This window comes from Micropterus salmoides, unplaced genomic scaffold, assembly GCF_014851395.1.
Source record: "Micropterus salmoides isolate LMB-PRFRI ecotype aquatic unplaced genomic scaffold, ASM1485139v1 Ms_hic_scaffold_2, whole genome shotgun sequence".
Classification (NCBI taxonomy): Eukaryota; Metazoa; Chordata; class Actinopteri; order Centrarchiformes; family Centrarchidae; genus Micropterus; species Micropterus salmoides.
The window spans coordinates 39,584,498-39,597,528 of NW_024041150.1; the positions used below are offsets into that span (position 1 = coordinate 39,584,498).

General features: G+C 41.9%; 1 protein-coding gene, 1 long non-coding RNA gene and 2 pseudogenes across 5 annotated transcripts in view; 2 read left to right on the forward strand and 2 right to left on the reverse strand.

Moving 5' to 3' along the window:
- Window positions 1-11,960, forward strand: part of LOC119912527 — a 32,167-nt pseudogene extending 20,207 nt beyond the window's left edge.
- The window catches only part of LOC119912524 (trichohyalin-like), a 729,783-nt gene that overhangs the window by 564,378 nt on the left and 152,374 nt on the right, over window positions 1-13,031 (reverse strand). The gene's annotated exons all lie outside the window — the stretch shown is intronic.
- LOC119912537 overlaps window positions 1-13,031 on the reverse strand; it is a 452,474-nt pseudogene that overhangs the window by 436,977 nt on the left and 2,466 nt on the right.
- Window positions 3,574-4,244, forward strand: LOC119912556. Of its 2 annotated transcripts, none has more exons than XR_005446184.1 (3): window positions 3,574-3,669; window positions 3,777-3,862; window positions 4,052-4,244. It is a non-coding gene; the product is annotated as an uncharacterized LOC119912556 (long non-coding RNA). The 2 variants fall into 2 exon arrangements; XR_005446185.1 differs by having other exon boundaries at window positions 3,574-3,644.

Genomic DNA, 13,031 nt, shown 5'->3' on the forward strand with positions numbered 1-13,031 from the left:
CCAGTGAAATATTTATTAAGGCTTGCTTGCGCATTTAAATCTCTCAGCCATAGAAACTTTGAGGAAATAATACATCATCTGAAATTCCTCCTCATGTTGCCTTGATATTCCAGGTAAATAAATGTTTTTGATTGCATGGCCTTAGCAGATGAAAAACTTATTGGCACTAAACAACTGATTTAATGTCTTACTGTCAGGATTCGACCACAGCACTGCGACTGCTCTTGTTAAGGTCTTCAATGACAATCATTTAAACACAGACAGTGGTAAAATTTCAGTTTTAGTACTACTGGATGTCAGTGCTGCATGCGTGTTAAAATGTTAAAAACCACAACCAAGCCAGAAATCTTGGCGTAGTAATGGACTATAAACACAAAAGTATTGCATTTTAATGCAAAAGTATTGCGAGAAAAAGCAAAACATACTTCGTAGGAACACAAGTTATTGTGAGGTAACACAAAAGTATTCTCCCCCTAATCCTCCGGGTGCTCCGTACTGCTGGACCACAAGACAAACTACTTCACTTCTCCACTTCTTTAAGCTGTACATTTTGATTTTGAAAAGGTCATTGCTGTTCAAATACATAATGTTACCCTCCACTTGTCTGCTGGTAGAAAGACCTCACTGTTCTTCCAGTGAACTTGAAAATGCCTGCGTCTTTCCACAATCAACCGACTCACAGGTGAAGACTTTCTAGTTGAGTTTCATTCCACACCAGACACCTTCTGGGTATGTTTGACTCTGTTGTTGTGCACTCTGAGATTTACAACATTTTTTTCATCATACCACCATACATTACAATACATTCACATGCTCATGTACGAACAAAGTGTAAAGGTTTCGGCTTTGTTTATGCAAATCCTTTTTGGACGTGAATTCTCTCAATTCTTGCTGCGTTGAGAAAAAATATAATAATCGGACTATTATTTTGTTGACGTGGTTTTTAAAGTCCATCAGTAGGCCAGGATATCTGATTTGGGTTTTACTTTTCAGAGATTTACGACATTCAGTCCTTTTTTCTTTGACAACAAACAGCAATTTGAGTTGAATCCATATTTAAAGCCCCCGTGTGAAGAAGTTTAAGATTTCTGATATTGGTGACTCTTGTATTAATAAAAGACACCGGGGCCCCACAGATCTAACCTGAGGGCGCTGGACTGAAAGCAATGCATAAGTTTGCCCCAGTTATCACTGAAATGGTTTCATTTTTCTACAAACAAAAACTTCTACCGGAGTAATTTGACAGATGCTATAAATTCATTATCACCCTATATTAAGTGGTTATAAAACCAAGGTAGAGGCTATAACATCAAATGTGCATTAAAGAAAACATCATTACTAAGTTAAGATACTATCTGACAATTACTAATTAACTTTTAACACTTTCTATGTCTATCTTGTAATTTATGTGATATTTCTTCTTTCTTTGCCTTGTTTGCTTTTTCATCTTATTGATTTGGGTGAAAATGGGTGGCGTTCACAACAGGTATCACCATTGTTGACTCCGCCCCTGTCTAACCCGTCCTTCCTTCGTGGGTTTGAACAACAGTGGGGATGCACATAAAAACAGAGTGAGTGAGAAAGAGAGAGCGGCTTCCTCCACATATAGAGAGCAACAGACAAAACTGTCCGCTAGCTGCAGATCGGAGACCTTTATCTACCTCATCACCCAACAGACCTCCAGAGGGTGAGACAACCTGCACACCTCAACTAATATTCACTGCTTCAAACACACAGCAGGGCCACAAAGAGAAGGAAAAACAACATATCTCTATCAATGTATTAAAAATAGGTACTAAAGTAAAAATATGACGACCAGATTAAGGTTACCAAGGAGAGTGCCAGCATTACAGACCGCAACGCCCATCAACATGATCAATTCATTTTTTAAATATTTATTTGATTTGTAAAAATGTCAGAAAATACTGAAAAGACATTCCACACACTTTCCTAAAGCCCAAGGTGCTGTCCTCACAGAGCTGGCTTTGTCCTTAATGTTTAAAGACCAATATTAAATTTACAATAACAAACTTATTTTAATATTCAAGGATCGTTTCAGCACTCTGAGCCTAAATCCAGGTTACGAATATGAAAGGAGGTGTGGAAAACACTCAAACTGGCAAATAAGTTACAAAAGGTAAATACATTAAAAAACCTATACTAATAAGACTTTTTTCCATGTTTCTGAAAGTCACAGTAAGAGCTTATTCTCAATTTTTGTTTATTAATCATCAAATAGTAGGCCTACTGTTTACTGTAAGCCTATTTTTGGGTTTTGGACTGCCAGCCAGCCAGTTAACACTAGAACCGCCAGGGTTGTGACCTAACCGCCAAAAATGCCTGATTTTGTGATTATTTCTACTACGTGTTGCTCCAACACACTTTGGGAAACATTTAGCACATTGGCTCTGTATTTCCTATAAACACATCCCCATATTTCAGGCATTTAAGAATGTTTATTCTAATTTATTCATTGTCTTCACCGTGCAGGTAGTTCACCTGGGCACGCTCTCTTGAAGGGACCGCAGAACACACCTCTATCACAGGGAAAAACTATTTGTTTTGATGAACATGTAGAAACACAAAACCTATGAGCAGCGGCTTTTATGCATGTTTACTTCATACAAGTGACCCGTCAGATGCAGAATCAACCCAGGACACATCGCTCAGCCCACCGTCAGACTCTCCTTCACTCACTGCGCTGAGCAAGTGTGATGTCTGTAGTGGGAAACACGTTGCCAATAGCTACATATAATGTTTAAACAGTGAAATGAACAGCGCTAAAATGACTGGATTCTCTAAAGGGGTAAATTTTACCCGCTGGCGCTAAAACTGGCTTTATCTTGACATTTTTAACAATAGTGGGTGCTACATAACACACTTTTACGAAAAGTCAGAGACTGGGGTACTTGAATATTATATTGAAACAAAGATACATAGGCTACAATCAAAAAACAGCCGCGGGAAATTTGACCCGTTGGCGGTTCTAGTGTTAAATATGTCAGGCACAGTTTTTTTTTATAAACCAAATGATTAATCAAGAGAATAATGTGGAGATTGATAGATAATAAAAACATAATTGTTGTTGGAGTCTAAAGGATGGGCTCAGATGTGATGTCATTGTCCAACTGCAATAGCTGAGCTGTTGTTGTAAATACTGTTACACAGAGCGAGTGAATACTGCAGCTTTTAGAAACATGAAACCTCACATTCATGCAGGGTTCTTAGGGTCATGGGAAAAAAACCTGGAAAAGTCATGGAAATCTAAAATGTGTATGAACCCTGTCTTTGGACTGAGCTTCATGTTCCACTTGCCAGGAAAAGTGTTGAACTTTGAATGTGGCTCTGACTTTCTGTGTGTCTTCCAGCTCTCTCTCTCCCTCTCTCTCTCTCTCTCTCTCTCTCTCTCTCTCTCTCTCTCTCCAGCTGATCGGGCTCCTCCAACATGCTCTGCACCCTGCTCTACCTGTCTGCTCTCATCGGGCTGGCAGGTGAGCACACACATGGCAGCCATTTTGAAACTCCATCATAATAAATTAGCAAACAATCTCAGGAGCAGAGTAAAATGATTTTAAGTGATAATCTGTCAAACGTGACGAGATCTTCTGAAATCTCTTTGTTTCTAAGAAGCAGTGACTGATTATGTAATAAGAAAAGTCTTCTTGGTTGGTTAGCAAAACCCGTTTTATTCCTTCATGAAGTCAACTTTTGAATGAGCAGCCTTCCCTGTTGTTGTACTCTAATTCTGACCTCTCATGTGTCTCCATCGTCTTCAGGTGCTCAGATATTTTCCCTCCCTGCAGTGTTTAACATCAGCTCATGCCCCATCACGTTTTATGGACAGAAGTACGAACAAATCTATGTGAGTAGGATTTGTTTGTTTTCACCTACTGTCATCATTTACATTTAGTCTGCAGCTGTATAAAGATGATGTGTGCAGACTGAGTGAATGTCAACTGACAACTGATACATCCTTTACATATGAATCTGGAGTAAAACCAGCAGTTCATCAGTATTGTTATGGTAATTGTTGTGTCTCTGATTTCAACAGGTGAACTCCACAAATGTCTGTTTCATTGACCTTTTCAACAATCAAACCAGACAGGACTGTATTGTAGGGTTTCCATTGTTGGCAGACAAGGCTCTGTTTGACATAAATCCATTTCCATCAAAGGATGCGGAAAATGATATCCATAAGACTTTACCAACTATTAAGGGCAACATAAAATGCCTAGTAGTGTTATAGTCTGGTGAGTGTTGTTCAGTGTCACGACTAATTACAATTGACCGGTGTTCAGTGTTTTGATGAGACAAAACTTCATTTGTAGATCATATCAAAAACTTTCCTCAAAGCTTTTGTAGAAAATGACCTAACTGTGTCTGTCTTGTCTCCTTTGTTCAGTCTTTACAGAGTATGTCTTCTGGCTAACTTTGGGACACAAACAGCTGCAATAATAACAGCGAGAATTCATCTGTGAGTATAACAAATAAATAAATAACTAAATATTGCTCTAAAAATACTTGCATAAATTCTGCATACAGAGACAGTTCCCTGTTACTCTTGTTTAACAAGAGGAAAAGACAAAATTATAATTGAAGTTGTCTCTGCTCTGTGATAGTAACAGTGGTTGTGTTTGTTGCCGTCTAGGTGATTAGTTTGATGGTCAATGGTATCACAGGATACAGTGAATTCTAACACATCTGTGAAGTACTTAGACATCAGCAGATGCAGACACTCAGGTTGGCGAATCACTACCTCCATAAATCTATATTGGGGCCCTTAAAACCTAATTATTTTTTAAAATATTTTTTATGTTTTGCTTTTGCTTACAGTTAGCAAACTAATAAGTCAACAATGACATTAACCTGATAGTAACCATTCCTTCACATCACAGGTGTTTGTATAAATATGGTGAAGTGGTGAGCTCTGATCCAGATACCTGCTCCTGTGTAACCTGTGATGATACTGCTGTCCTCAGAGTCACTGGCTGTCCACGCACTGACGATGTCAAGGCAACAACACGTAAATATGTGTCCTTCATATTTGGAAGACAGAGTTGGGATTTTACAGGGACTTGATGAGACTTTATTTATTCAGGGAAGTGTTCGCCATTAGAGAGCGTTCACAGTAATGTGAAGCAGCAGCAGCAGATGTTCATCAGCAGTAACTCAACACAGCTCACATGCAGCAAAGACATCAGTAAATAATGAGGCTTATATCTGTTAATTAAGAACAGGAACGTAGAGGTGAAAATAAACCTCAAAGCTCAGAGATTCAGTGACTGAGAGCTGAACACAGACAGACTTGAAATCAGAGCCTTTTATGGTCTCCAGCAAAGCCACACATGTCACGTCAATCTGTTTAGTGTGAGACAAGGATTTGGTTAGATGGAGGAGATGGAGCATTTATCCTCCACTGTGAGACCCCAGTTGAAACTCAGTGTTCACCGCACTTTGAAATTAAAGCAGACTATACTGAGCCCATGGAAAATGTTAATAGACCCACAATCAGAACTTCATCTGCATCAGGACAAGGTTCTAACAGCACAGTTATTTAAAAATAAATAAATAAATAAATAATAATCATCATCATCATCATCATAAATACCAAATGCTGATTCCTTCAAGTGACTGCTGTTGGTTGACATGTGAGCCAGTGGTGTGGAAACATAATAATTAAATATTAGGAGATAAATACCTACATTATGACTTTGAGCGACCCCTTGTGGCTGCAGCCCTCAGCAGCAACAGCTCATGACGAGGCAGCTGTTGCTCCATTCTGGGGCCTCTTATGTTTAACATCCACGTGCTGCTACTGGCTCAGATTATGGAAAACAACAAAATATGCTATTAGAATTATGCAGATGACACACAGGTTTACACTACCATATAAACAGGGGGCTATAACCCCATACAAGTGCACTGAACAAATCAATAATTTGATGTGCTGGAATTTTCTTCAAGTAAACAAAGACCAAACTGAAGTCATTGATTTTGGAACAAAGGAAGAATGATTAAAAGTCAGCGCTCAGCTTTAATCATTTATGTTAAAAACCACAAACCAAGCCACAAATCTTGGTGTAGGGGACTGGCGGATTAAAAGGACTTTTGTCTTATCAGGATTTGGAAACGCTTTATCTATCAGTCGACTCAACTACTGTATTGTTTATTGAAAATACTGATTTAATAAGGCACTGAATGGTTTAGATCTCTTGCTGTGTTATGAACCACCCAGGTTCATCTGCGACATGTCTGCTTTCTGTCCCCTTAGTCGAAACTAAACACGGAGAAGCAGCGTTCAGTTTTTATGCACCAATTATCTGAAACAAATTCCCTGAAAACTGCAAGTCTGCTGAAACTCTCAATTCCTTTAAATCAACAATGAAGATTTTTCTTTTTGCTGCTGCCACTGTAACCTTTACTCTCCTTTTTCATCTTGTTTTATTAAAGTCTTATTTAACTCTCTTTTAATTGTCTTTTTATATGATATGTAAAGCACTTTATATTACCTTGTTGAAATGAGCTATACAAATAAGCTTGCCTTGTCTAATGATGATTGTTGTTGTTTCTGTCTCCCTTCGCCTCCATCAGCTGCGTGTTTGACTCCATCTGCACTGTGACCGGCCCTACTGTCATAGACTTTCTCAGCCAAGTGAACTCTGTCCCGGATCGGTGTGCGTACTCTCTACTGTCGGGTTCGTCTGTCCCAGGCTTCCATGTGCTTGGGAACTTTCGGGAACGTCGACGTAAAGATGTGAGCTTTGTGGACAGTGTGACACTGCAACTAGACGGGCCGGTGTTCAAATTCAAGTGGACCAAGACGGGAGAGTTTGGGTAAGCTGCCTGCAGCCACAGTCATGTGTCAGTGTCCTTCCATCCTCTCATCTTCCTTCTCAGTGATGTTAGAAGCAGTCAGTGGTTGTTGCTGTGAAAACAGCCTGCGTGTTTGTGATGATTGAATCAGTGTTTCCTCCAATTTGTCTCTTTGCTGTGATGTAGCTGGACAAGAATACGTTGACCCTTAACAGCACAGCTCAGGTGGTTCACGGTGTGGAGCTCTCTAAGGATCAAACCGGAGTCACTGCAAAGGTGGTGCTGTCTAACAAGGTGGTGCTTGTCTTCTTTGATGGCAACACGGCACAGATCCACTTAAAAGGTACACAAACTAAAATCCTCCCACTCACTACACAAAATAAATGTCACACCAGTGCTCATTTGGAGCATCAGGAATGTAAACTTTGCAGTTCTTTAATGAGCTGCCGCGTTCATCCAGTTTGAAGGCGGCAGCTTACGACTCATTTTGATACTGATCTGACTCGTTTTCTGTCCTGAACATGTCCAGCACCTGGTGGAAAAGATCCATCTCTGCAGGGTTTGTGTGCCAACTCCAGTGTTCCTTTGAGCTCAGTGAGGCTCCCTGCTGCTTACAGTGCCAGTGGGTAAGACATCAATCACAACCCACTGAGTGTTGTTGATGAGAGGGCTCAAATGTAACAAGAGTTGGTTTTTGAACTTCAGTTCCCTAAATAATCTTAACATCTGAACTATCAATGTTTATTTGATTGACTCTGTATATTTAGTTTATTCTTTATCTCATAGCAATGACCATTTTCACTACTTTTAAATTTCTCTTGAGAAAGAAGAAAGGTTCTCCAGCATTTTCACTTGAGGACTGAACCAAAAATTAAAAGCCTATATTTCATTATTATATTATTACTATACTATATTATTATTTTATGCTTGAGACCATAACAATCAAAAAGAGCCTCTGTTTTTATATGAACAAGGGAAACAGTCCTGACCTTGTGTTGTGTGTCGCCCCCTAGCTGTGAAGTGCATTACAGTGACTCTGCTGACAGTTCGATCAACTGCACCATGATGACTGAACGGTGAGCAGATGAAACATCTGTCTGTATTACGCTTATCTCTGTAGTGACATGCTACATAAAGGTAAATGGACTGTACTTATATAAGTGCCTTCTAGTTTTACGACCACATCCAAGCAGTTTACACCACACATGTTCATACAATGACGCATGTAAGGTGCCAACTGCACATCAAAGAAACTAATTATTCACGGGAGCATTTTGAAGTTCAATATCTTTCCCAAGGAAACTTTGACATGACGTGATGTGAGGAGGGATGGAAGATAAAACCTCTCAATGAACTCAGGTTATCCACCTTTTGATCTGGAGAACATCTGTGTGACGTGAAACATAGTTTTGTTTGTTTTTAACTCCAAATTGTAGACTATAACACAACACTGGCTGGACTTAATCCGTCTTTCTTTCATTCTGTCCCTTTACATCTGTGGAACAGCTGTAATCTCCTGAATGAGGCTCCCTTCACCGCCTGTCACAACTACACCAACCCAGAGCCCTACATAACCGCTGCACCGACACTATGTGCAATTATCCTCCGGCAGACGGTCTACACTGCCAGTTCCTGGAGGCCTACGCCAGAGCCTGCAGCCTGTACAGCTCCAACACACTGGAGGACTTGATGTCAGAGGCCGGCTGCTGTAAGACTTTAATAAACTCAATTCAGTGAAGCTTTATCAGCCTGACTTTGTGATCATTAAACATCCAAATTAGATTAATTCAAATACTATTTGCGTTAATATTTTAAAACTCTGTGCAAGCAGGCTATATAAAAATAAAAGGGAAAAAACAAATGTTTTGTCTCTAATTTAAACTTTCACAGTTTTTACTGTAGTAGTTGTAGAGAATTTATTTCAGTGTTCTTGCAGTCATTATGTGTTAGTGACAGCATCAGTAAGTCATCTGCACTTTAGTCTTTAGTGTGATTTAATTATTATTCTCAACATGTCTCTCTGTCTCTGTCCCCAGCACCTCCTAAGGCTTTCTGTCAGGGCAAGATGTGCAATGCTCACGAGTTCTGTGCCGAGAACACGGGAGGTGAACCCAGCTGCTTCTGTCGGGCCATTTTTGCCTCTCCGTACATATATCAGCAGGCACTTTCGGTACGACAGCTACACACAACGAAGTCACGTGATTAAATTGTCCTGATTGTCAGAGACTCAAAGGTTTTCTCAGAGGGAGAACTGTTTCACACAGCTGAGCTGTTGAGGAGGCAGAAATGATGTCAGAGCTGCTCATAACTACAGTAAGAAGTTCAGCACTCAGTTAGACTGAGTGTTTGTTATCAGCAGCACAGACCTGACTTTTACCCCCCCTCAGGTCTTCTGAAGTCTGATGCTGAGATAAAAACTGGTAGTTTGGTTCCAACCTTTATTTCTGCCTCCAGATCAGCTCTGAATACAAAAGAAAGAAATGTCACCAAACCAGGATTTAATGGTCTGACTGCTTGTGTCCCACATGGTGTGAGTGATTGTAGAGCCTCTTCTCTGTAACATGGTCTGTGTTTCATGTTGGTTTCCCTCGTCTGTGCTGCTGGACGTTCAGGTGATCCAACGATCTGCATGCAGAACTCTGCTTCAGTTACTCTGGTCGGTTGTCTTCTGGAGGAAAAAGGCTTCAACTATTCGGCCTTGCACCTCAATGACCGAACCTGCACGGGTCAGGTAGACGAGCAGACCCACATGGTGACCTTCAGCTTCAACAGCAGCAACACCTGTGGGGCGGTGGTCACGGTGGGTCCTCTCCTTCACCTTTATACTCTCAACGAGCAGCCAAATCTCCTCCAGCACTCTGCTGAGCTACTCCTGCTCTTCTATAGTCCGGGATCCTCTTGAGGGTTAGGCTTCAGCTCTCACCGCCTTGGTTTCTAGTAATGTTGATCATCTGTGAAGCTTATATTAAGGCTGAAATGCGATGATGCAGTAATAGCACCTGAATCCCTGTGACCCAGCAGATTAACAACAGCCAAATATTCTACATGAGCACCATCAAGAGCCAGAACAGCTCCTCTGACGTCATCACTCACCAGGACCAGGTCTACATCAACTTCTCCTGCTTCTATACTCAGCCAGACGTCAAGACTGTGGCCTTCAGAATCATGGACCAGTGAGTGTTGGCTGTTGATTTAAATTCAAATTACTTTGTGTTGTGAACCCTGTTGTTAGGAAGCTTGTGAGCATTTGGTAGCTGAACTGTGTGTGTGTGTGTGTGTGTGTGTGTGTGTTTGTGTGTGTGCTCTGCAGCTCTGTGATCCAGCAGATCACATCTGGACCTTGGAATTACACTGTGACCATGAAGGCCTACACCGACGCCGGCCTCACACAAGCTGTGGAGTTGAGCACCGAAGTCCAGCTGAACCAGAAGATCTGGGTGGAGCTAAAGACTGACGGGCTGGATGGTGGCTTGGTTACCGTAGTGACCGACTCCTGCTGGGCAACCAATCAGGCCTCGCCCAGCGGGAGTCCAAGATACGACCTGATCATTAAGGGGTGAGACACACACACAGTGGTGTTAGCTGCTCACTTGTGTTCCCAGTGAATCAGAAGCAGGTTTTCGTCAATTAATGGGATTCTTGATTCCAGAATATAGTGTGCTCTGATGTGATGTGTTTGTGAGCAGCTGTGCGAACCCCACTGACCGGACGGTGCAGGTCAAGGGAAACGGACTGGGACCGTCCAACTCCTTCTCCTTCAACATGTTCCGGTTCTCTAGTAACTCTGGTGACGTCTACCTGCACTGCAAACTCAACCTGTGTGTCAAACAGAACAACAGCTGCACTCCGGTACGCCTCTCTCCCAAACACACCACACACACTCATGTGAGCAGCTGCTCGTCACTGTAAAACCAACACATTCTCACGTTCAACTCACCACATATTAACGCTTATTAATGCCCTTTTGCACATGTAGGGCTCCATAGTCAAGTTAGTAATAATAAATATGCAACGTCAGGTTACACTTACAAAATAAAACTAGTGGTTAACAATTTAGTTAGGTTTAAGAAAACAGCATGGTTTGGGTTAAAATAACTTACATGATTTACATAAAAATTACTTAACTTATGCAACATACCTAAAAAGAATCGGTGTTGACTTTTTGTTTCCAACGGGAAATAAACACTGGTCTCCTGGAATATCCCCCATTCCCCAATCAGCACTTTTGATTTTGAAAGACCTAAATTCTCTTCTACCTTGTGTTGAAAAATGTTACCTTTTGAACTGACTAACAATTTCCTAATTTTGGCACAAAGGGGTGAGCCACGACCCATCCTTACTTGCAAAGACTGAGCCTTTGACAGATCATGACACCTCACCTGCTAACAATTAGCCTGCTTATTGTGGAGACTTTTCTCTCTCCCAACTTTTGTGAGTTTGTTGCAGGCATGGAATTCTGTCTTTATTTATGTTTACAAAAAAACAAGTGTGCTGGTCAGTAAAACTATTTTCATGTTTTTATTGAAATGGGGTTTTGTATATACTCCACCTACTTTTAACAATCAACAATGATGCAAAAGGGCTTCCAAGTGCGTTACAAACTGACACCAAGGGATCTTGACCATACATCCATATGAGACAACTTGGGAGTGAGAGCGGGTAGGTAATACACTTACAACAGGGCGTCTGCAGCCTCGTGGTTAACACGCATCCCACATGATCTGATCCCAATGTAGCTGGGTCGATTCTAGCTGAGGACAAGCCATTTCGTTTTTCTCTCTGCCCTCATTTCCTATCACCTTTCTACTGTCCTCTTCAGAATAAATAAATAATAAATATGCCCCAAATAAGCAGCAAGACCCTTAACCCCTATTTGCTCCAGAGGCGTGCAACCTCTGAAATATAGCAACTGTTTCTCTGGGTAAAGAGTGTGAGTTAAATGTAAATGTAAATGAAGGATGCTGAGACAAAAGGTAAAAAGCTCGCTATCAGCAGCATCAGTCCAGAATGATTGGATGAGTGTGGACATAATCTCTCTCTGTGTTTAACCTCCAGATTTGTAACGGAGGTGCTCGGAGACGCAGATCTGCCAGGTGCAATATGAAGCCGACTCCTCAGCCTTCATCACCATGGCCTGGACACATTAGGTTAGACACAGCTCTGCTGATCACTGTGTTTACCTTCATTACCTGAAATCAACACCAGACAGCTACTGAATAAACACAGATACTTTTGACAAACATCAGACTGGCTGGTTAGACCTGGAAACATCGGTTTACTGGAGCTCATTCCGTGCATCATGACCTCCTGTCCTACTGTTGTTGCAGTTTTTTCAGCGGCTTATTTTTTATTCTTGAAGCGCATTACAAAGCAAACGCTGCTGAGAACACAATAGAGTAGAATAAACAGTGAAATGGTGGCAAATAAGTGGGAAACGGCTTCAACTATTTTACATTATTTATCATGCTAATTTTGTGCCTTGTGTTTATGTTGTGCTGATCTGCACCATCCAGACAACAATATTGATATTTAATGCTGTACGAGTACAATAACAAGCAGAAAGAGCCTCAGTGTGGAGCAGTAAGGCAGCAGTAGGGCAGCAGTAGGGCAGCAGTAAGGCAGCAGTAAGGCAGCAGTAGGGCAGCAGTAGGGCAGCAGTAAGGCAGCAGTAAGGCAGCAGTAAGGCAGCAGTAGGGCAGCAGTAGGGCAGCAGTAGGGCAGCAGTAAGGCAGCAGTAAGGCAGCAGTAGGACAGCAGTAGGGCAGCAGTTAGGCATCAGTAAGGCAGCAGTAGGGCAGCAGTAGGGCAGAAATAGGGCAGCAGTAAGGCAGCAGTAAGGCAGCAGTAGGGCAGCAGTAAGGCAGCAGTAAGGCAGCAGTAGGGCAGCAGTAGGGCAGCAGTAAGGCAGCAGTAGGGCAGCAGTAAGGCAGCAGTAAGGCAGCAGTAGGCAGCAGTAAGGCAGCAGTAAGGCAGCAGTAGGACAGCAGTAGGGCAGCAGTAGGGCAGCAGTAGGGCAGCAGTAAGGCAGCAGTAGGCAGCAGTAGGGCAGCAGTAAGGCAGCAGTAGGAGCAGTAAGGCAGCAGTAAGGCAGCAGTAGGACAGCAGTAAGGCAGAAGTTAGGCAGCAGTAAGGAAGCAGTAAGGCAGCAGTAGGACAGCAGTAGGGCAGCAGTTAGGCAGCAGTAGGCAGCAGTAAGGCAACAGTAGAGCAGCAGTAGG